Consider the following 21,280-nt stretch of genomic DNA (forward strand, 5'->3'; position numbering starts at 1 on the left):
TTTTAACCCAGCAAGCACATCTTCACCAATTTACATAATGCCTAGTTTACACATGTGACAAAGTCCCATGTCCTGGGCAAGATGATGGAACTAGGGGTGACCTTTGGGGTCGGGTGCAACCACTTGCTCTGTGGTGCAGCACTTGTAGGTGGTACACTTTGGGTCCCCACGCTCCTGGGCAGAGGCGTTGCTAGGGGGGGGCTAAGGGGGCTGTAGCCCCGGGTCTTTTGGTTGTAGCCCCGGATAGAAGCTCAGGGATTACAACCAAAAAGGCTAGCTAGCCCCCAGTCCTGACAGTCCCAAAATTAGCATAGCCCCAGATCTTTTCCAGACCTAGCAACACCCCTGCTCCTGGGGCAATCAACAGTCGTGAACCCATCACCCCGTCCATAAAAACGAACAGCTCCTGGTCAGCACAGAAAGATTTCCTGGGAACTAGACATCTTAATAACGATGGCAAGGCGACTAGCTCTCAATGTAGAGGGAAGCCTACATCCCAGGGTAGTCCACTCCAGGATAACGGCACAGTATTGTGTTCCACTGACTGTGGCAGGCCGGAAAATATGTTTACCCCTCTCATAGCTCAAGAAACTCCTTTCCTAGATGAGGAAGTCGGCCTTTGGGGGGGGTGGTGGTGGGGTGATTGTGCAAAGTTCAGGCTCCCCTTAAGCCCGAGGCCCTAGAAAGTATAGGCTAGAGAAGGGGAACCACTTCCAAGAAGAGGAAATGGGTGATGTGGTCCCATCTTTGGCGTCTCCGCGTCTAGCTGCTGTAGTTTGGGATATATGTGGTCTGCTTAGGAAGTATTTAAGGAGTCCCAGAAAAGGGCTGTTGGTGTAATATAGTCTGGCGAGTACTGGAGAAGCCGTCCCAACACACCTGTGTCGCTATGCCATGTGTCTTGTCACATTACGTGTAATTCTATATCCTGCCAGGATAGGGTTTGATTTATCACGTGATATTTCTAACCATGGTATGGGATTAGGGTCACCTTACCACGGATCAGGCTGTTGGTGGTGGTCTATTTGTGGTTGTCGCACCACCCTCATCCTACTCCCCGCCTCCCCTCTCCCGCTGTTCCTTAACATCCTCGGCTTGGCTCCCTTTCTTTTCCCCTTGTCTGCATCACCCACCAGGCCCACACCTGCCTCCCTTTTCCTTCTTTGCTGCGTTACAGGGTGCATCTATTCTTCCGCTGTAACGGGCGTCCTCTCTGTCACCCACTGTACACTCCTGATGGTGTTTTTTTCAAGGAAAACATTCCCAAAGCCGCCACCTTTTTTCCAGTGCAGCAAAACAAGAGGAAAAGCGAGAGAGATGTCGGCGAGGCAAAAAGAGCGCACCAAGGCGTCCAACCTACAGCTCCCAGTGGCTAGATACTATTTGTAAGGTTAACAACGAGGCTCCTGCAATCTACTGCGTTCATATGATGGTTAGAAAATATATGAGCTAAGACCCCCACTGTGCCGCGAGATGCTTGGTTCCATAGACCACGTGCACTACATTGTTTACCAGACCCTCCCTCCGGTCCAGAGGAAACGGAAACCGAGGGGCTATAATTAGATTGTGCGGCCGTCTTGCCTATAACGTTGGAACCAAAACGGAGTAGTTGTACGTGCAGTTGTTGCACTCAGTTGAACTTAACGCAAACTGCAGATTTCTGGAATGCAACCAATGCAATGGCAAGAATAAATAACCAGCAGGCTCCACAGCCGGGTATATCGCTCCTTTATAAATTGGTAGCTTTGTTCTCAATGCATCTATTTCCGCCTCCACTAGGTGCAGGCAGAGCTAGTTTATTTATTTATTTATTGTGTTTTGACACTCAGGTGAAACACTAACTAAAATACCAACTTTACACAAAAGGGAAACCTTAAAAAAAAGGAGAGGAAAAAGTAAAAGAGGAAGAAATGGAGGAGACAATAACGGAGAGAAAATCATAGGCAAGGCCTAGACCAAGTTGCATCTCACATGGTTAGTAATATTGTCGACCCCCAAAGGTGGTTTACCACACCCTTAATTCCTCTTCTTCATGTATGGTCTTTGTCAGTCTAGTCAGTAGTCTGAAAAGGAACTCACGTAGTGCCAAAATCAGCCCCTGTGTTTGTCCATTCAATATACTACACCACCAGGCTTCATTTCCTTATCCCGCTCTTCCTCCAAAGCCTCACCCCATCACCCAATGTTTTGTAGTTTTTCATTTCCGGCTTACCACACAATCTACAACTCGAATGTCCTACTCCCCCTTTCCACTTCACCACTCTTTCCAATGTTGGTAGTTGGTTCAAGTGGAAGCGTAAATAGGGCACGGGAAAATAAGTCTGTATTTAGACAATTGCTCCCGTTTATAGACCAGTTTTGCATATTCCCTATATAGGGTATATTTTGCCAACTCATCTGATGTTTTCCCCCAGTCATACTGGGAGAACTTTTTTTTTAACCTTAGCTGGATTTAAGGTAAGCTCCTCTCTGGAAGCACCTATTCTAATCAATGGGGTACACTTTTGTTGTTTCCAATCTGTACTAGGTCCCCCCGAGGAGCGTGTTTGCACTTCTCCCCATTTCTCGTATAACGAGTGTGTGGGTGGATTCAAAGGTTTTGCATATACTACCATTTTCTTCCACAAGGCCCTGGTAGACAAGGAAATCAGTCCCAACTCATGTCTAATTACAGAGTTGGGTATAGCAGCTGCTAACCGTAAGGTTTTTTTTCCACAGCAGACTCTGGACCTTGTTTAGGCTATCCCCCAAGTCGGTGAGATTAATGTTGAGCCCATAAATAATTATTGTCTCGGCCTGCATCAGGTAAAATTGGATCAGTGGGGTCGAGGAGAACGTGCATAACTGTGCGTACACCCGTTTCACTTTTGCAAGCTGGGGGCGGTATTTTGACTTTATGTATAGTATGCCTCCTTGTTTTGAAGAGCTAGTTTGACTGACACTTTTAGGAATTGCAAAAGAGCGAGCTCTCTGAACCGAGCACCTTTAGGTAGGCATGGCATACCCTCGCTACCAGGGACAGATCCCCGACAAGGAGAGCGTAGTCCTTCCTCGAGGTTCAGTTCGTTTGTAAATTGAAAGAGAACTCTTCTCGGTTTGTTTTACACTTTTCTAGCCAAGGTGGGGAGGTCCCCTAAGCTTGGTTAGACCCTCTGTCTAGGGTGAAGAGAGAAGAACATCGGAAAAATAAGGGTGTAAAGGCAGGTTGAAGACCCAGAGCCAAAGAGAAGGAGAAGGAGGAGGGGCCAGGAAAGAGGAAGAGAAAGGCTAAAAGAAAAAGAAAGGACAGGGCTAGAAAGAAGTATGAAGAGGCAGAGGCACGGAAAAGTAGACGCACAGGGATCGGGAGGCGGGAGGTGAAGCTCTCAGAGAGGAGAAGTAGGAACCGAACCCAGGCAGTAAGGCAAACATTGCGCAGACCTTCCAGCCTGGGATGAAGGTGTGTTCGTGAAGTGCTGGGTTAGAGGCCAGAATAAGATCTAGAGTAAGCACCAAAGAGCCTGGGTTGGGGGTAGGTTGAGAGGCAAGACTGTTTTAGTCTGACCGTGGGGTGGGGTGGGTGGTGATAATTCCCTCTATCCAACTAACATATTTCTGCCCAATGTCTTACCCCCGCCCCCTTTTTGAAGCCTTAAGGCGACCAGGTGGGGGCCATCTGGTAAAGGAGTCCGAGAGCACCTATTTGTGACCTTGACAACTTCAGGCGCAAAGACATGAAAGGTGTTCTGGGCAGGGTAACGCCCACAAACTAACTGTGACTGTTTTGCGACCAAGGAGGTGGACTTGAACCAAGGGAGAGTGGGAAGGACAGAGGTTCTAGGAAGATCCTACGGGACACTCTGAGTCCTGATTGTGTTGCCCTAGCCCCATTACGTCAACCCTAATCCTTATGTTGTGTGCCTATAAAAACACAGACTGTGACCTATTAAATAGTCTTGAGCTGTCTGTGGATCTGGTTTGACATTCCCAGTAAGCTTGACCTGCCCAGTAAGCTCCCAGTTTACATAGTTCTCCCTATCCGTATACCCTACGGAACACAATGGCAAGCAGAGCCTTAAGGGTCTGGGCTCGTTACACTGAGGGGTTGCAAACCCCTGGGAGAAAATGAGCAGTTACAAGTTACACAGGGTGGCAATGGCTTTTCTGTTGGCATCTAAAAACAAAACTATGGAGCATATGTACCTCCGGGATTCGAGCCTCCGTTGCTCTGCGTGGTCTTGCTTCCAAGACCAGCACGTTGCCCCTGTGCTGTCCTCCGTTAATGAGAGTGACAGTGACTCGTTCATTAATCATCCTTTTTTTTTTTTTGTCGGAGGTTTCTTATCACACTTAACATGAAATACTACTGTTCCCAAGACGTTTTACCAACTAACAGGCTCATTTTGTACCTCAGGAAAATAGCCCTGAATATAGCTCAGTCTTTAATGACTAATGGGGTCTGTTTCTGAAAGGAGTGTGATGACTGCGTTCATGCTGTAGGACTGCAGATGAATTGTTTGGTCCATGCTATATCACATTTTTTGGCTTATTGCATACAGCCTGAGCTACGGTTTGGGCATGCATAGAGTGGGCAACAGCGTAGCTCCCCCTCCTTCCAAATGACATTACTAATGCATTGTGTTGAATACAGAATCTATGTGTGTTAGTTGCTGATGGAATGATTCAAGGTTGGTGTAGTTTAGTGACTATTTTCGTAGAGGGGCATTCATATTTCCAAAGTATCTTACTCTTAAATTCATTTTATATGTAGAGTCACGATTGCATTACACTCTGTGTTTTGTAAAATGTCACAATGATGTATGGTTTTTATGGAGAGTCTGTTTATTCTTTCCAAAATAAACGCAGAATTGAAATTGAAATATTTCCATCAAGTTGGGACATGCTGTAGCGGCAGAGCCCAGAGACTTTTTTTTTTTAAAAGGTTGAAATGGGGCATTTTACAGCTTAATTTTTGAGGAAAATCGGGTAAAAACAGTTTTTTTAGGTTAACACATGAAACAATCCAATAGATGTCAAGTCGCCAACTGTACACAGGAGCATTTTACAACATTTTCATGAGGTCTGCGTTCATAGGATATGGCAACATTAATACTGTAAATCACTTTCATGCTGCACCCACAATATATGCCAGCAGAAATCCACTGTAAATCATGACATTTTGCCACAATATATGCCATGAATGACACTAACTTTTCATGTGGCTCTGCCCACGATGTATGGCAGCATTCTCATTCCAGCATTGCCACTGTAAATCATGACGTTTTGCCACAATATATGCCATGAATGACACTGTAAGTTTTCATGTGGCTCTGCCCACGATGTATGGCGGCATTCTCATTCCAGCATTGCCACTGTAAATCATGACGTTAAATCAGCTTGATGATGTCTTTGTAAATTACCATGATGGTGCTCGTGCAGACCGCTCAACCACTATACAAACACATGCATGCATCGTTCACCTTTGCTTGCTTACACACTCACTAGTTTACGTGTGTATATTCTCTCTCGCTCTCTCTCTCTTTTCTCTCTCTCTCTCTCTCTCTCTCTCTCTCTCTCTCTCTCTCTCTCTCCCTCTCTCTCTCTTTTCTCTCCCCCCCTGCCGTCCCAGGCTGTAGCAAGCATCTGCAGCTCAACTTGCGTTCTTTCCTGTGTAAAATTAGCTATTTTTATTTCGTTTTATTTATGAAAAAGTGCTAGCCTAGACCAAGTGCCAGCCGACAGGGACAAGACCGCTCCAACACCTGGTGTAAGAGGTTGCAATAATGCTAATTAAGATTGTGTCATTTGAATCATTTAGGTAATATTCTGGCATGATAAAATACATCAGAATTGGGTCAGCGCTATGCAGAGACGTAGACAGGATTGTCAAACAAGTGGGGCCTGAAGCTAATGTAGTTGGGCCCAGCGCCAGAGGCGTTGCTAGGGGGGGGCTAAGGGGGCTATAGCCCCTGGTCTTTTGGTTGTAGCCCCGGATAGAATCTCAGGAGCTACAACCAAAAGGCTCTCTAGCCCCGAGTCCTGACAGTTCCGACATCAGCGTAGCCCCGGGTCTTTTCCAGACCTAGCAACACCCCTGCCCAGCGCAGTGACATAAATATCAGAAAATGGCCGCACAGCGCTGCTGAGTGGGCATTTACAGATTTTGGGTGGCCTATGCTTGGTGTCATGTGCTGGGAATGTCATATTAGAATTATTTATTAAGCTGATATACAAAATGCTGCTCCCACGTATGGGTTATGACAACGTTCCCATGTTACTCTGCAGCAAAGTGCCGGTCTATGCAGGAAAGGAGCTAGCTGGGATAATCCGTTAACATTATATAAACAAGCATTGTCAAAGTCAATAGTTCTGGCTTTTTATGTATGTCAATGTTTGTTTATAGATGGATGGATGAGTTTGATTGGGTGTAGGGAGTGTGTGCTCAGGGGCTTAGCAGGGCATGGTGAGTAAGTTTTGGGGTGGGAGGAGAAAGGGCAAACTGCACATGGTTGGTGTGCCTAAGGTGGAGGGGCACTTGGCATAAGGAGTTGGTGTGGGGGGGGGGCATTCCACAGGTGGTTGACATGTAGGGAATTGGCATGCTGCGGGGGTATGCCATATTTGGGGACAAAATGGACTAACAAGCCAGAACATGTGTAATTCATTCTGTCGAGTAACAAGTCAATATCCAATAGATGCCAGGCCACCAACACTACACAGGAGCATTTTCTTTAAAAAAAACAAGTTCCTTGCATGCATTTTTTTTTAAAAGTTAGCAGGCGCCCCGCCCCTCTCCAGAAAGAACATGGCATGATAACCTGTTCTGTGGTTTTTACACAGGAGTGTCTTACAACATCTTCATATCATCTATGCCCAACAACATATGCCAGCATTTGCCAGTACTGCCACTGCAAATCAAACTTCATGATGCTGCGCCCACAATATATGCCAGTATTGCCACTGTAAAATGCCTATATAAAGGTTTGCCCACAGTATCTGTAAAAAACTTCCATGATGATGCCTGCAGTATATGCAAGCATGACCACTGTAAAGCACATGTTCACGATGGCCTGCATCCACCATAAATGCCAGTGTGGCCATGTGGAAACCCCTTTCATGCTGCCTGTGACCAAATATAGTCCGTATTGGCACGGAAACACTCCCATGATGGTGGCCACAATATATGCCAGCAGGGCCCTGTATAAACCTTTCTTCTTGCTGCCTGTGCCTAAATTAATCTATGCCAGCATCGGTGATGAATAATGTGTTGGTACACCCAATATATGCCATAAATATGAATTGATGGGATGCTGGTGATGTGAATCCCTTGCCCATGCATACTCTGCACAACATTCAGAAAATGACCTTTCCACACAGCGGCAATGACCTTGTGGTCCTGAGCCTCCACTCCAGTGTGCCCATCTTCAGGGGCTATAGGAAGACTGGCAGCTCAGAGGAACACATGTGGGGCCTGGCGCAGGGATCAAAACTTGGTTCCCAAGCAACAGTGGAGCGGCAGGTGCCCGTCACCTACCTGCGCTAATCACGTCCTGCAGTTGGCAAAGCACGATGACTGTGTATAATGGGTGGACAGGCATGTCCCAAGAAGGTGTGTACTGGAAGCCCCTGAACGTATTGCATGTTGCTCCAAGTCATGCTTCCAGAGAGATGGATGTTACTGGGTGCAGGATCTGCACAGCCAATGGCAGCCATGAGGACTGGGGAAGTAGGTGCATGTAGTTTATAACAGAGCAACAATTCAGCTCTAAAGTGGAATGCATTCCTTTACAAAGCAGCAGAGAAACAAACCATTGTTTTAAAAGCTTGATTGGCAAATCTCTTCGCTGCTCAGCTCGCTCCTACAATATGGCCGTCACTGGAACTGAGCTGTCAGCAGGATGCACACATCATGCTCAAGGGCGCAGTTGGTGTCCTTTCAAATATGACCCTACAAAAGGTCTGTTAGAAAGCACCCTTCTCTAGCCAGACCTAAAAACAGATCCCAGCAAGAACTCACTCAGTGTGTTAAAATTCACTAAGTACATACAGGTTTTCTTTCCTTAAGAAAGGGGGAAACGTCATCTATATGACCGTTGACCGCTCTCAAGAGAAATACCATTCTGAACATACCATACTGCATAATTATGGCACCATTTTAAATCTGTTTTGCGAATATCGAGATGTGTCATTAATCTCATCTTTTAACAATATACCATAAGGTGTAATACATGTTTAGTTTTTCATTACACGGAATGCGCAGAGTGCCTGTGTAAAGCATTGTATGCGTCATTTTGACAAACTAATAATCAAAGTACTCGGGGTTAAAAGAAAAAAATGCCTCAGCAACAGAAATGGTTGTTAGCGTTGTCCTTGATTTTGAAGAACTCTCATGCATGCATTGAAATAATTGTAAAGCCATTGTTATCCCCCAGTGCGGCTACATGTCGGTGTATCGCGCCATGCTGGCCTCAAACGCCTTTGTTTTCATGAGGCTCGTGCAGCGTTCAGTGATCGAGCGGGAGGGAGTTCCCACCTCACCCATCCTCTTCGTTTGAAGGGGGTCCCATTCTTCAATCACTTCCTTAGCCACCTCACCCTCCTTTCATTTTTGCCTCCTTTCCTCCCTTGGTGCTTTGCTGTCCACTTCCCCGCCCCTTCTGTGCCCTCCACCAACCTTCCCTGCCCCTTCCCAAATCAGACATGGCCCTGAGCCCGCGCTGCCATTAGCTACATAGTGAAGAGTGGTGACGCTAATTCGGTATGGTCAGTGCTTTAAGTGGGGTAAGAAATTGAGGAGGGGGGGGGGGGCATTTGTGGGCGTGGCTTTTCTGATGGGCGTGGCCTACAACTTGAAAGGGTGGCCTAAAGAAGAGCATGTAAAATTGAACAGAGGCGGGGGTGAGGGGGGAGGAGAGGGCTCTTGTCTACATAACTAAGCGCATACTGCAACACTGCTGGTACAACCAAAACGTGTGGTCCTGGGCAAATCATTTACTTAGACTGTGTCTTATCTTCAGCACTTAAAGTCCTGGAGTAGTAAATAGTGACAGGTGCGATATAATGCTACAGTATACAGCAGTGTAGCCCCACAGCGTATGCTTCTTTGATGCCACTGTCCTTGTGAAATAAGAAAACACACGTGATATTTCAGACCGATGTCTATGTATGCTGCCTGAGCTAGGCTTTTCTTAACAGCACAAGTCTCCGCAAAATTAAATGAATCGCCCAAGCGTCACGCAATTTGGTTATGTCCTTCAGCTGGGACCTGCGAGTTGCATGTTCCCAGGAGAAGTATTTGACTCAATATTTATACCCATTACTTGAGATAGTGCAGAGCGCACAGCTAATCTGACGATATAAAATCGCTTAGTACAAAATAGGACCTCCCGACACCCCCGCCAACCCGCTGCATAAAACTTTCTTCAGGGGTTCACCAACACGATTTATTATGGCGTGCTCCCTTGCTAGCAGGAGATTGGGGAGGCAACCCGGACAGCACTTGAAAGAAAACAGTGGTCATTTTAGTGTTTAGGACTTTTAGGTGCTCTGAAACATCACTCTGTTTTATGATAGTAGCGCTAGTGGCCGCCAGCCTTGAGAAAGTACAGAGGAGCAGTGTTACGTTCTTATCCACAGCACTGGCATCTGTTTTGAACTCCCTCAAGACCCTATAAAGAACAATTGTGCACTACTTCAAAGTTCTCAGGAGTTTTTGTCATCTAGGCGTGAGATATGCGACCACAACGTGCGGGTCTCTTTGGATTGATGTCCAAAATTATTCTGTCCTGCTGTAGAAGGCTACATGTTTTAGTGTTGTGTAAATACGTAGAGATCCTATATTTCCAGTTCTGAAGGCCCCGCCTGGAGTATTGAGCTATATTCTGCAGTATTGGGCCCAGTTCTGGAGATCCCAGAGAGGATATTGTGTGCAGTTTCAGAAGTACCATATGGAGGTTTGCATGCATGGCTTGTGGTTTTCATCTGCAGTATTGCAAAGTATCCACCCATTGAATTAGGGCTGGACTTTAAGAAATAATAACAAGTCTGGTAATAAAGATTTGGCCTTCCATCACCTCTTTCCTTTTGCAAATGACCATTGGTATTCATGCGTCATTTGCAAAAGGTAGATGTGCTGGCTGGGAAGTTACGGCCTTTCCCCCTGAAGTGAAGGCTTTCAGACGCAAATGTCTCAGCCATGGGTCAAACATGAGCACCCTTTTGGCTCCACTCCTGTTGTGCCTTTTACAGGACACAACAGGGAGTGGAGACAAAGGGGTGCTAATGGTGTGGGGACACTGTGCGTTTCCTGAGCTGTGACTAACAAGTGCCAGACAGCCCCAACTTCGCTTTGAGCGGAGCTGTGGCTGTCCTGCACTTCTGTCAGTCACAGCTGCCTGACTTGTTGACGGCGGGCTCATCTCCCGTCGCGGCTGCGGCCGTGGCAGGACAATGACCCGCCGTGAAGTGGTGGGACTGGTGGGCCCTGGCAGGGCCCCGGCAGGCCCCGGCCCACTTAAAGCACTGGGTATGGTAAATACTCACGCTGCTAATGTCAGCGCAGGTAAGACAGGGCACCAATCAGTGCATGTAATCGCGACGATTCCAATCTGAGCAGTGTCTGTTGTAATATAGATTTCTTGTTCTTTTATTGTTAAACTCACAACCCCTATTAGAGAGTGTTCGGAAATCAGACCAAGGAAAACACATTGGGCCAAATTCTCAAAACTATTTTTGTCACCACTGATGAGCAGCTGTGCTCGCGTGTATCATCATTTGTGCCAAGAAAAATATGCACCCTATTATCAAAGGGCATTTGAAACGTGGGCATCTCTGCGCCCATTCAAATAATCACTTTTACCCCGTTTGTTCATTTGCGTGAATCGGGGGAAGTTTCTGCACACTTTTCAAGAGAGGGTCCCCGGAATGGACCTCGTGTCCCCTATGCGCGTGTCAGCCTGAAGGATGAGAAGCGAGAGATGCCAGTCACGGTTTGGCCAACCCCCGCGGGGTAGGGGGGAGGCATTATATCCCACGTATGGTAACAGATACTCTCTGACAACCGTTCGAATCCTATCCAGCTGATGTCTTCGCGTATACAGATGCCTCCTCAGTGGACCAGGTTGATTAAGGATAAATGTCTAGCTTTAGTGACAACCCGACGTAGCAGCGTTCGTCATGAAGTAAACTTGCATCCCTGCATGAAGTTAAGCAGACACATATATGTATACATGAAGAACATCTATACACTGTTCTGTAGATAGAGGACAGATACATATATATACTGTCAGAATCTTTTCTTTCTCATTAGCCAAACGCAGAAACGTAAGACAGCACAAGTCGCACAGAGCAGGCTTGCAACTGCTTATTGCAACTAACCCTGTGGAGCGACAGGGACGTATAAGGAACCTGGAAGGGCTGGAGTACAATTAACCTCTAAAGAGAATAATAGAAAATATATATATATATATATATATATATATATATATATATATTGGAGAAACCATAGAATGACTGTAGTGAATTCACATGAAGCCACAGGCCTCAAAACAGGGAAGAAGAGATGCAGACTCTACAGTGAAGCCCAGAGCCAGTGCTCGCAACCAAGGACAAGGGTGGGTAGACACTTCCTGACTCCCAGGGCAGTGAGCAACCTGCAAAATAACAGAATAAAATCCTCAGTAATTGCAGACAGAAAAGCTCAGTTTTGTGGTCCTCACGCACGTGACTCAGCCGAGCAACGGCGTTATACTTGTGGTGCGAAGCAGAGCCGTTCCCAGCAAGACAGACAGAATTGATGCATGCGTTGTCCACGAATCATTGCAACTGGAAGGTACTCTCCCAGGCTAGGTGGCTATATCGGTGGCAACAATGGAGACACACAGACTTTCTCATTAGCTTGAAAAGGTACACTGAGCGCTGTGAACAGAACCCAAGCCTGGGGAGACCCGCTCCAGCCAATCCGGACGCTCAAATCCTTGGGTGGTGTGTAATGGGGTAAGGAACAATTTTCCTCTTGCAACCCTGTAGGAATGTAATAGATAGTTTTTTGGGGAAGTCTCAGGTGAACCCACCTGACATGGGAAGACCAATCAAACAACTCATATAGGGGATCTCTATAGGTGTTATTACTCAAACTACCCAATAGGGTTGGTTCTTAGGTTTTGTGGGGGAGGGTTGGGAATTGTGATGTCACTACGAAATAAAAGTTCATGACACAGGTTCAGGAGCTGTGATTGCCAGACATTTTTGTATTTCCTGTATGATCCCTGTCTGTTTGGAAAATAAGACAGTTCTAATTTGACCCATGGCCGAGTCCTCTGTTATTGGGACGGTTCAATGGGCCATGGGTACTCTGAGCAGTGATTTTGTGGTGTGAACCCCAGGTGCTTTGTCATACCTTACACCTTAAACCTCATCCTGCCAGGGCTGGACGAGGCAAGGGCAGTCTGTGCGGCTGCTCAGGGCCCCCCAGTCATAGGGGCCCGCAGGTATCAGCCGCCTGCCTGCAGCACATGAAGTAATATTTTTTTGAAGAGGGGCTGTGCTGCCTCCGTGTACGAGGCTCTTTTTATTTTTGTTCTAGACTTCTAGTGGGGCAACGTGTCGCCTCCCAACCTCCTACGACGCTGTAGAGACAAATACCCCCTTCCCAGTGCCCATCAGACACTGCCGACCCCATAAGTTCTGCTTATCACTTTCTTTCTTCAAGCAGAACATTTAAAGTGGGAGCGATTTAAAGGTGATGGCTCACTTAAAAGACCATTGTTTTAGACAAGACGTTCTTAACGTTTCCGTGTTAAGAACTGCCAAGAGACATTTTTATTTTGAAAGCACACACAAAGCACCAGTTAGCTCCCTGAATCTATGTCCTCTTCCAGGACACTTAAATATATCACACAAAACAGTTTCAAACTATCTGCCTTATTTGCACATGTTCATATTTAACACACCAAAACGCGTTTAGGTAAAATTTAACACTTTCCTTGCATGCCTTTTGCCTTCAGCTGAGGTGCATTCTGGTATTTGTAGTCTTCTGTTTAAGGTGGGGGGAATAATGCCACAATTGTACACTTTTTGCCCAGCATATTTCTGTAAGGATTTATATCTTTGTGTAAATACTTTACTATGGTTTGTGTACTGCTAAAGTCATCTTTATAAAACAGAGTATTGTTGAAAGCAAAACGTGGGTGATGGGGGGGAAAGGATGAGAGGGCAAGTGGGTCATGAATATTTGCCCAGGTTGTGGCGGATCAGGTTGTAGTCCTGGAGACTGGAGGGATTATTTTCCCTGGTTCTGGCGCTGTGCTGATTTTCAGGGCACAAGTCGAGGATAGCTATGGGTGGACAGCATCCACCCACTGTTTTCAAAGGGTAGACGCAACCCCCCCGTTAGGTGGTTTAAAGGCGCCATTTAAAAAAAAAAGTTTACTTGCACAACTGTTCAGCTGTTAGGATTTCACCTCAGGTTGTTATGTTTCCAGTGCAGACGATGTGTCCAGTGCAGACGCTTAACCACAAGACCACATGAACGTGTCATCAAAGCACACTTCTCATATTTGGATTTTGTTTTTCATGGAATATTTCTTTATAAATTATTGGGTTTGAAAGTGGGCACCTTTTTATACTTTGCCAGCATAGTTTTTGCAAATTCTCCTCGCTCTAATTCTCCTCTCTCTGGTTATTATTCTGGTAATGATTCATTTTTTTGACACGCCAATGCTCATTTGTCTCATGCACTGTCTTCTAAGAGTAAAGGTCAAGTGAACTAAATTTGTATATTTCACTTTAAAATGTGTTCTCTTATTGTACGTATACTCATGGGTGCCAGCTTTTGATTTTTCGCTGCGGGGGCAGAGATTCCCACACTGAGTGACACGAGGGAGCTGTACCCATCCCCAGGTCTAAACAATGCACTTACAGATTTATTGGCAGCAGAGATAGAAAAAAAGCCATGTGATTTACAGGAAGGTCTAAACATATAACATCTCAGCAACTGTCACCTAACCTGCTGAGTTGTCTTTGCAGCATTCTGCTATGGGCTCCCCTGCTTCCCCCTGCTACTCCCGCAAATCAGATTTGGCCTGCCCACCCACTGCGATCAAGAGTCAGGTGGTGCTTTGATGAGGCTCTCTTCCCATTTTAAAGTGCTAATTTTGCAAGATGCATGCTAACAAGTCCCCAAGCTTGAACCCAGCAGGAGAGGAAACGGGAAACAGAAACCCTGCTACAACCAGCGATTTAGATGAGCACGGCAAGGACAATGTGTGCAACAGCCCCCCCAGTCCCCCATGCACTCAGCGCCTAGGCATATATTACTGAGCCACCCCTACTTCTTTTTTTAGGACCTAAGCCCTGTTAATTTTGTTAACAGTTGAAGACCTGCACAATTGCTTGCTTGGCTGCCTCAAAACTTCCCATGTAAATCTGCTCCAAGGCACTATAAGGCAATCCTGCAGGAGATGCAACCTGCCCTGTGTGCCTCCATGCCCTGACATCCTTTGGACCTGCTTGGAGTTTATTTCTTTTGACAGCCAAAATAATCCTTATGAGTAGCTTCTGAAATAAAAGCATTTAGCTATTTTGGACAATATGGCCAAATATATGCACAATAAAAACAATTGGGAATTTTCTGCAAAACCAGCAGTTAACTTCAATTAGCAAAACACAATTGCCATATTATTGCAATGCTTTCCACAGTCAGGTGACGTTTTCAAACAAACATTTTGAAAAGACCTTTTACAAACATTTCTACCAATTTTTATCTGTGAAGAGATGTATCCAAGTCCCTGGATTGCAGACTGGTCTCAAATCCCAGCTTCTCCACTTAACCCAAGTGTGTGATCCAGGGCAAATATGCCTTACCTGCCAAAATGAAAAGTCTATATATAAGGTATTCAGCTTACACTGTTTGCCACTTCAAAAAAATGCCTCACAGCTGATAGTGCCACTAATATTAATAGTGACAATTCGTGTACTGGAAGTCAGTTGATTTGTCTCCTGCCTTACTCATGGCAACGTGTTTTTAATTCTACGTCCCATGATACCATTGTGTACTGAAGACTCATTCTACAATCTCACTGATGTCACTGTTTATGCAAATAAGGGGAGCCCACACATCTTTTGTCGCCCAGGGCCCTGCAAATCCTTGAGACGGCACGGCATCCCGCATTCAAAAATGAAATGCACTTTAAAATATGCATAAACCAAGCTTGCGCTTGCGCCTGCGCCTGATTGCAAGACGCACAGGGCGATGCTCAGTTGTGGCCTGGCCATTCCTGAACCTGACATGGACCAGCAGCCGTGTGACCCGCTGCTGTCCCCCTTACATTTGTATCTTTCCATCACGGAAAGAAATGCTTTTTAACTTTTGTTGTTGCATTTTACTGTGACAGGGCGTTCTAGGGCCTGTCACTGTGGGGGTCTGTAACATATTATTATCGATACTGCTGTATGTATGAAAAGGGATGGCCAGCGCACCTTTTGTGCTACTATCCAGCCCCCCTGGAATACACAGCTCGTCTTTGAGAATAAGGCGACCTGCGCATTTCTTAAACTAACGCAAATGCGAAAAAGCGCATCCTCTGTGCTTTTTCCATGTGCACTAGTTTTTGTGAATTTGGGTCACTAACTGTAATTTATTCGGGAATACTGCTGTTACCTGTGCACATACTATTTTTGATAGTGATAATATGTATTTCCTTTCTCACTTTTGACAAACCGTTTCCAGGAAAGGAACACATTAATTTAATGGTTATCGTAGTTCCCACTTTGGCGGGATACCAAAAGTACCCCTCACATTGGCCCCTTTTTAAGATTATTACATGTTCGTGATTCGTGATATATTACTGCTGATGTGTGCGTTGCACTTTTGCACTTTATCATGAAATGTGCCTGAGAATGCTGGCGATGCCCGATTGGCCGAGCCATATTTGTATTAAGAATGTGCCTTCTATAGATGGCCGTGCCGCCCACCTGTGCAGAGCAGGCATGCAATTTCATTGAGGCTCTGATTTATGCCACACTGGGCATGTGCCTCAAGGTCTCCCCAAATACGGGGTGTGGCATTCTTGTTGGTTTGTGTATAGCTGATTTATGCCACACTGGGCATGTAAATCTAGGGGCCTCATTACGAGTCCGGCGTTAACCGAGGCGGTAAAACCGCCTGGTTAACGCCGGACTCGTATTACCATTCCGCCTCCGTGATTCCCGGAATTACCGGGGCATCACAACCCCGGCTTTCCGGGAATCACGGAGGCGGAATGGTGTAAATCCCCATTCCCATTGAGTCCTATGGGACTCAATGGGAATCGGGATCATGGAAACACCGGCAGCATCTTGTAATGCTGCCGGTGTTTCCTCGTCCGCCTGCAGGCGGGCGGTGTTAAACCCGCCAGGTCAGACCTGGCGGGAACATCACCTCCCGCCTGCAGGGGTCGGGATCAGGCGGTCCGGAAACAACGGTGGCGGCGGGTTTACCGCCACCGTTATTTCCGGACCGCCAGGGTCGTCATGAGGCCCTAGGTCTCCCCAAATAAGGGGTGTTGCATTCTTGCTGGTTAATGTATAGCTGATGTATGCCACACTGGGCATGTGCATCTAGGTCTCCCCAAATACGGGGTGTGGCATTCTTGCTGGTTTGTGTATACCTGATTTATGCCACACTGGGCATGTACATCTAGGTCTCCCCAGATAAGGGGTGTTGCATTCTTGTTGGTTTGTGTATAGCTGATTTATGCCACACTGGGCATGTACATCTAGGTCTCTAGGTCTCCCAAATAAGGGGTGTTGCATTCTTGTTGGTTTGTGTATACCTGATTTATGCCACACTGGGCATGTACATCTAGGTCTCCCCAGATAAGGGGTGTTGCATTCTTGTTGGTTTGTGTATAGCTGATTTATGCCACACTGGGCATGTACATCTAGGTCTCTAGGTCTCTCCAGATAAGGGGTGTTGCATTCTTGTTGGTTTGTGTATAGCTGATGTATGCCACACTGGGCATGTACATCTAGGTCTCCCCAGATAAGGGGTGTTGCATTCTTGTTGGTTTGTGTATAGCTGATTTATGCCACACTGGGCATGTACATCTAGGTCTCCCCAGATAAGGAGTGTTGCATTCTTGTTGGTTTGTGTATAGCTGATTTATGCCACACTGGGCATGTACATCTAGGTCTCCCCAGATAAGGGGAGTTGCAGTCTTGTTGGTTTGTGTATAGCTGATTTATGCCACACTGGGCATGTATATCTAGGTCTCCCCAGATAAGGGGTGTTGCATTCTTGTTGGTTTGTGTATAGCTGATTTATGCCACACTGGGCATGTACATCTAGGTCTCCCCAGATAAGGGGTGTTGCATTCTTGTTGGTTTGTGTATAGCTGATTTATGCCACACTGGGCATGTACATCTAGGTCTCCCCAGATAAGGAGTGTTGCATTCTTGTTGGTTTGTGTATAGCTGATTTATGCCACACTGGGCATGTACATCTAGGTCTCCCCAGATAAGGGGTGTTGAAATTCTTGTTGGATTGTGTATAGCTGATTTATGCCACACTGGGCATGTACATCTAGGTCTCTAGGTCTCTCCAAATAAGAGGTGTTGCATTCTTGTTGGTTTGTGTATAGCTGATTTATGCCACACTGGGCATGTACATCTAGGTCTCCCCAAATAAAGGGTGTTGCATTCTTGTTGGTTTGTGTATAGCTGAGAAATGGGCAATCGCATTGGTCCCAAGAAGGGGCACGCAACCCATGTAAGCCATCCCCAGAGGCAAACCCCAACCAGCAACCCTCTTCTCACCTATCACAACCGAATCCAATTGCATCAGATAGAGGCTGCGAGGAGATGTGGCGGAAACCATATTAAAGCCCTGTGGCTCGCGCAGAAGATTTTAGAGTTAGGAGGAATGACTCCTTCAGAAGCAGCAGAAGAGTTGAACAAAACAAACTAACGAAGGAGCTGGGGACAGGAAAAGGAAGCCGAGCCACTGGAGCCTGGGGTGAGCAGGAGACCAGAGGCTGCAAGAGAGTCCCAGAAGGCTGTGGGATGAGGGGGGGGGGGTCCAGCTACAAGGAAGGCTGGCCCACACCTTGGAGGTGAGGAGTTAAGAGACCCAGTGGACTGGGAAAAGGAAGACCCAGGAGTTTAGAGTAGGGAAGTCTCGGAAGGTAGGAGGGATAGTAAAGAACTAATGAAGTCTGACTGTTACATACCAGGTGCCTAAAGAGGTAAAGACGGGGCCCACAGAGGTGAAGAAGGTGGGATCAATAGTCAAGAGCTATGGCACTCTCGATGTGCCCAACGGGATGAAGGAGGAAGGCGAGTAGATCGCTGGAAATTGCTGATGAGAGGTGGATAAGAAAAGAAGCGATATAGGAAGGAGAAGCCGAACTAGTGGAAGAGATGTTGAAAGAGGTGGAGGAGGTGACAGAAAACTTTGAGTAACATCAAGCAGGTGAAGGAGTAGATATTAGCAGGAACTGAAGTGGTGAAGTGGAGGGACCGGTAAAGGTTTAGGGGAGGAGTCCGAGAGAAGTGTTGTGTAGAATATATATATATTTTTAAACTTTATATATTTATTATGTGGCAACATCGTACAGCGTGCATTATCAGAATGTTACAATTGTAACACTTCATAAGCATTGTATACCAAACATTCAACATGGCTGCAATGTCCCCATTTCATATTCCAGGTAAGATTTTCATCACGGGTTTCCATTGCAGTGCCAACAGGTGGTGCTGTAGGGTCTGCCTTCTCCATGAACGCCCGGAAGGGCGCCCATATGTCCTTAGGCCCGGAGGTTGGTATTATGCTTTGTAAATATTCGACCTCATTCTCTTTGATCCCGGTCATTTCAGTGAGCCATTGGTGTGGCGTGGGCGCTTCTTTAACCTTCCATTTCAGTAATATTTTTAGCTACTATGCATCCGATATTGAGTAGTCTGCGAGTTTTTATATTAGCTTTGACGATATCTCCCAGCAAGTATTTTAACGCGTGAAGGGCCGGTTCTAAGTCCAGCATTCCGCATAGTGTTTTCTGCTATGTGCTTCCAGAAGTCGGCTATCGGAGGGCAGTGCCAGAACATGTGAATTGTATCAGCCTCTGTGGTTCTGCATTTTGGGCAGGTTTGTGCCTCTTGCGGGATAAACCTTGTTATATGGCGGGGAGTATAATGTCATTTGTTGAGTATTTCAGTGGTACTTCCTTGGTCAGATTGGAAATGTTTTGCCATTTCACATCATCTATGACCGATTCAGTGTCCTTTTCCCACTGTTCTCTTAGCTTAGGGTTGGTCGGTGTCGAGTTTTGTATTTTCAAGTACAGTCTCGCCAGCAGTCCTCTCCTACCATAATTTTGTATTGTCATTCTCCAGCATGGGGTCTGGCATGGATTCACATGCTCATGAATATTCCCCGTCGTCAGGCTGGGAATCCTCGGTAAAGAAAAAATCAGTATCAGTTTCGTTTCTGATCTGTCTTTCGTAGTAGCAACCAATCACTGATCTCTGCGTCATACTGACCACAGCCAATGACTGCCCTCTACCTAAGCCCCGCCTCTGGCAGCCATCTTCAGATTTTTACCGCACGTTCAAGTGTTGGGAGTCCTCGTGCTTAGCTCTCGAGCTTTTACTGCGTGTTTCGCGCTTTTTCAGGTGAATTTTCACATTTTTTCAGTTAATCGAGCCTAAAGCTCCACCGTTTCTACTCCCGTTAACGGCTACCCGTTGCGGGATTTTCCTACGCCCCTCAAGGGTGAAGATTTCGTCGAATCAACTTCTTGGAGGATTCCAGAAGATTCGCGGCCTACTTCGAGATGGCCCAGGATGCGAGTTCGTCGCCCGGACCCAAGCTGTTTCGCAGCTGCCCTGGATGCGGGCTGCAGAATGTGTTTAAGGAAGACTGTCATTGGTGGAGCTCACCTGTATCTCGGTGTCTGATTCACTGGAGGATAATTCCGATCCGGGTAGTTCTGTTGTCTCTTCGGAATACCCTTTTTTAAAGAAGAGATAGGGTCTGTTTCGGGAATGCGCCACAATGGTTGCTGTTAGGAAACAGACTGCAAGAATTTATGGCACCTTTCCTCTACAGCCCGATATGGGGGAAAAAAGCCAGCGGCATAAAAAAACCCCAGTAGTATTCAACTCCGAAAACAGAAAGAGGAGGCGTGTCCGAAGTCTTGGTCTTGAGATTCCGCAAACAGTAATTAAACTTAGGCTGAGCCGGAGAATTCCTAGAATGTTCAGTAGTAGAGGCTGGGCAGGAGTTTCCCAAGTATGTAGACTGTATAGCCAGGAGCTGAAGGATTCACAAAGCACCTGATATCCAGATGGAAGGTAAGTCTGTGACACAGGAGGTTAAGGAGGAGGGGCTTCAAGTAGCCGAACAGACGGAGCGAGTATAACTGAAGAAAATACGAAAGCAAAAGAAGGAATAAAGAAAAGAAGGAAGAAAATGGACCAAGAGAAAGGATACCCCCAATCTCCACGGAAAAAACTCACCGAGCCGTTATGAAACCGGAACCTTAGAGACAGGTATGAACACCGGATATCGTGAAAAAGTAAGCACAGGAGAAAGAGCAGGGGGAAAGAATCGGAGACGGTAAGGCGGTAAAGACGGCGGAAAAACGCCGGTAGCAAGAAAAGTTATAGAGATAGACCAAGCGGAAGACAGGAATAAAACGGAAGGTAACCCAGTGGATTACTGATGAACGAAAGGAGCTGAAAGTCAGGAGGACAAAGAGGATGGGAATCAGATGGGAAGGCAATGCAGGAGGGGAGAGAAATCCGAGGCTGGAAAACGCTGGGAGCACTGAAGTACAAGGCTACAGTGGAGCGAGGAAACAAAGATAGTTGCAACGCACTGAGGGGGCGTGGCTAACCTCGTTATGAATGTTCCGAAACGTAACTACTAGAACGGCGCTGGAGGTGCCGTAATGTGTAGTTTAATGGTGCTTCCATCGGGACCAAAACTTCCAGCCTCCAGCCCTCATGACAGTATGCCTCCCTCTTGGGGTACCGACCCCAGGCTTACCCGGATAAAGGGTGTGAAACTGTCGTACACATCTGGGAGCTGAGAGATTAGACACAGGTTCCCAAGAGTCCTCGGCATGAGAATAACCTTTCCATCTCACTAGGTACTGGAGTCGACCTTTGTAGTATCTTGAATCCATTATCCTCTCCACTTCATATTCGTCTGCCTGGGGATTAGTGTCTTTTAAATGAAAAGTTCTTCTTTTCCTGCGGTGGGGGTCTGGGATGAACCTTTTCAACAGAGAAGAGTGGAAGACCGGATGAATTCTGCTGAGCT

At 46.4% G+C, this 21,280-nt stretch overlaps 1 protein-coding gene across 2 annotated transcripts in view; it reads left to right on the forward strand.

Moving 5' to 3' along the window:
• LOC138452876 (tetraspanin-4-like) overlaps positions 1-21,280 on the forward strand; it is a 312,157-nt gene that overhangs the window by 242,769 nt on the left and 48,108 nt on the right. The gene's annotated exons all lie outside the window — the stretch shown is intronic.

This window comes from Ambystoma mexicanum, chromosome 1p (genome assembly GCF_040938575.1).
Source record: "Ambystoma mexicanum isolate Mex_15411 chromosome 1p, UKY_AmexF1_1, whole genome shotgun sequence".
Classification (NCBI taxonomy): Eukaryota; Metazoa; Chordata; class Amphibia; order Caudata; family Ambystomatidae; genus Ambystoma; species Ambystoma mexicanum.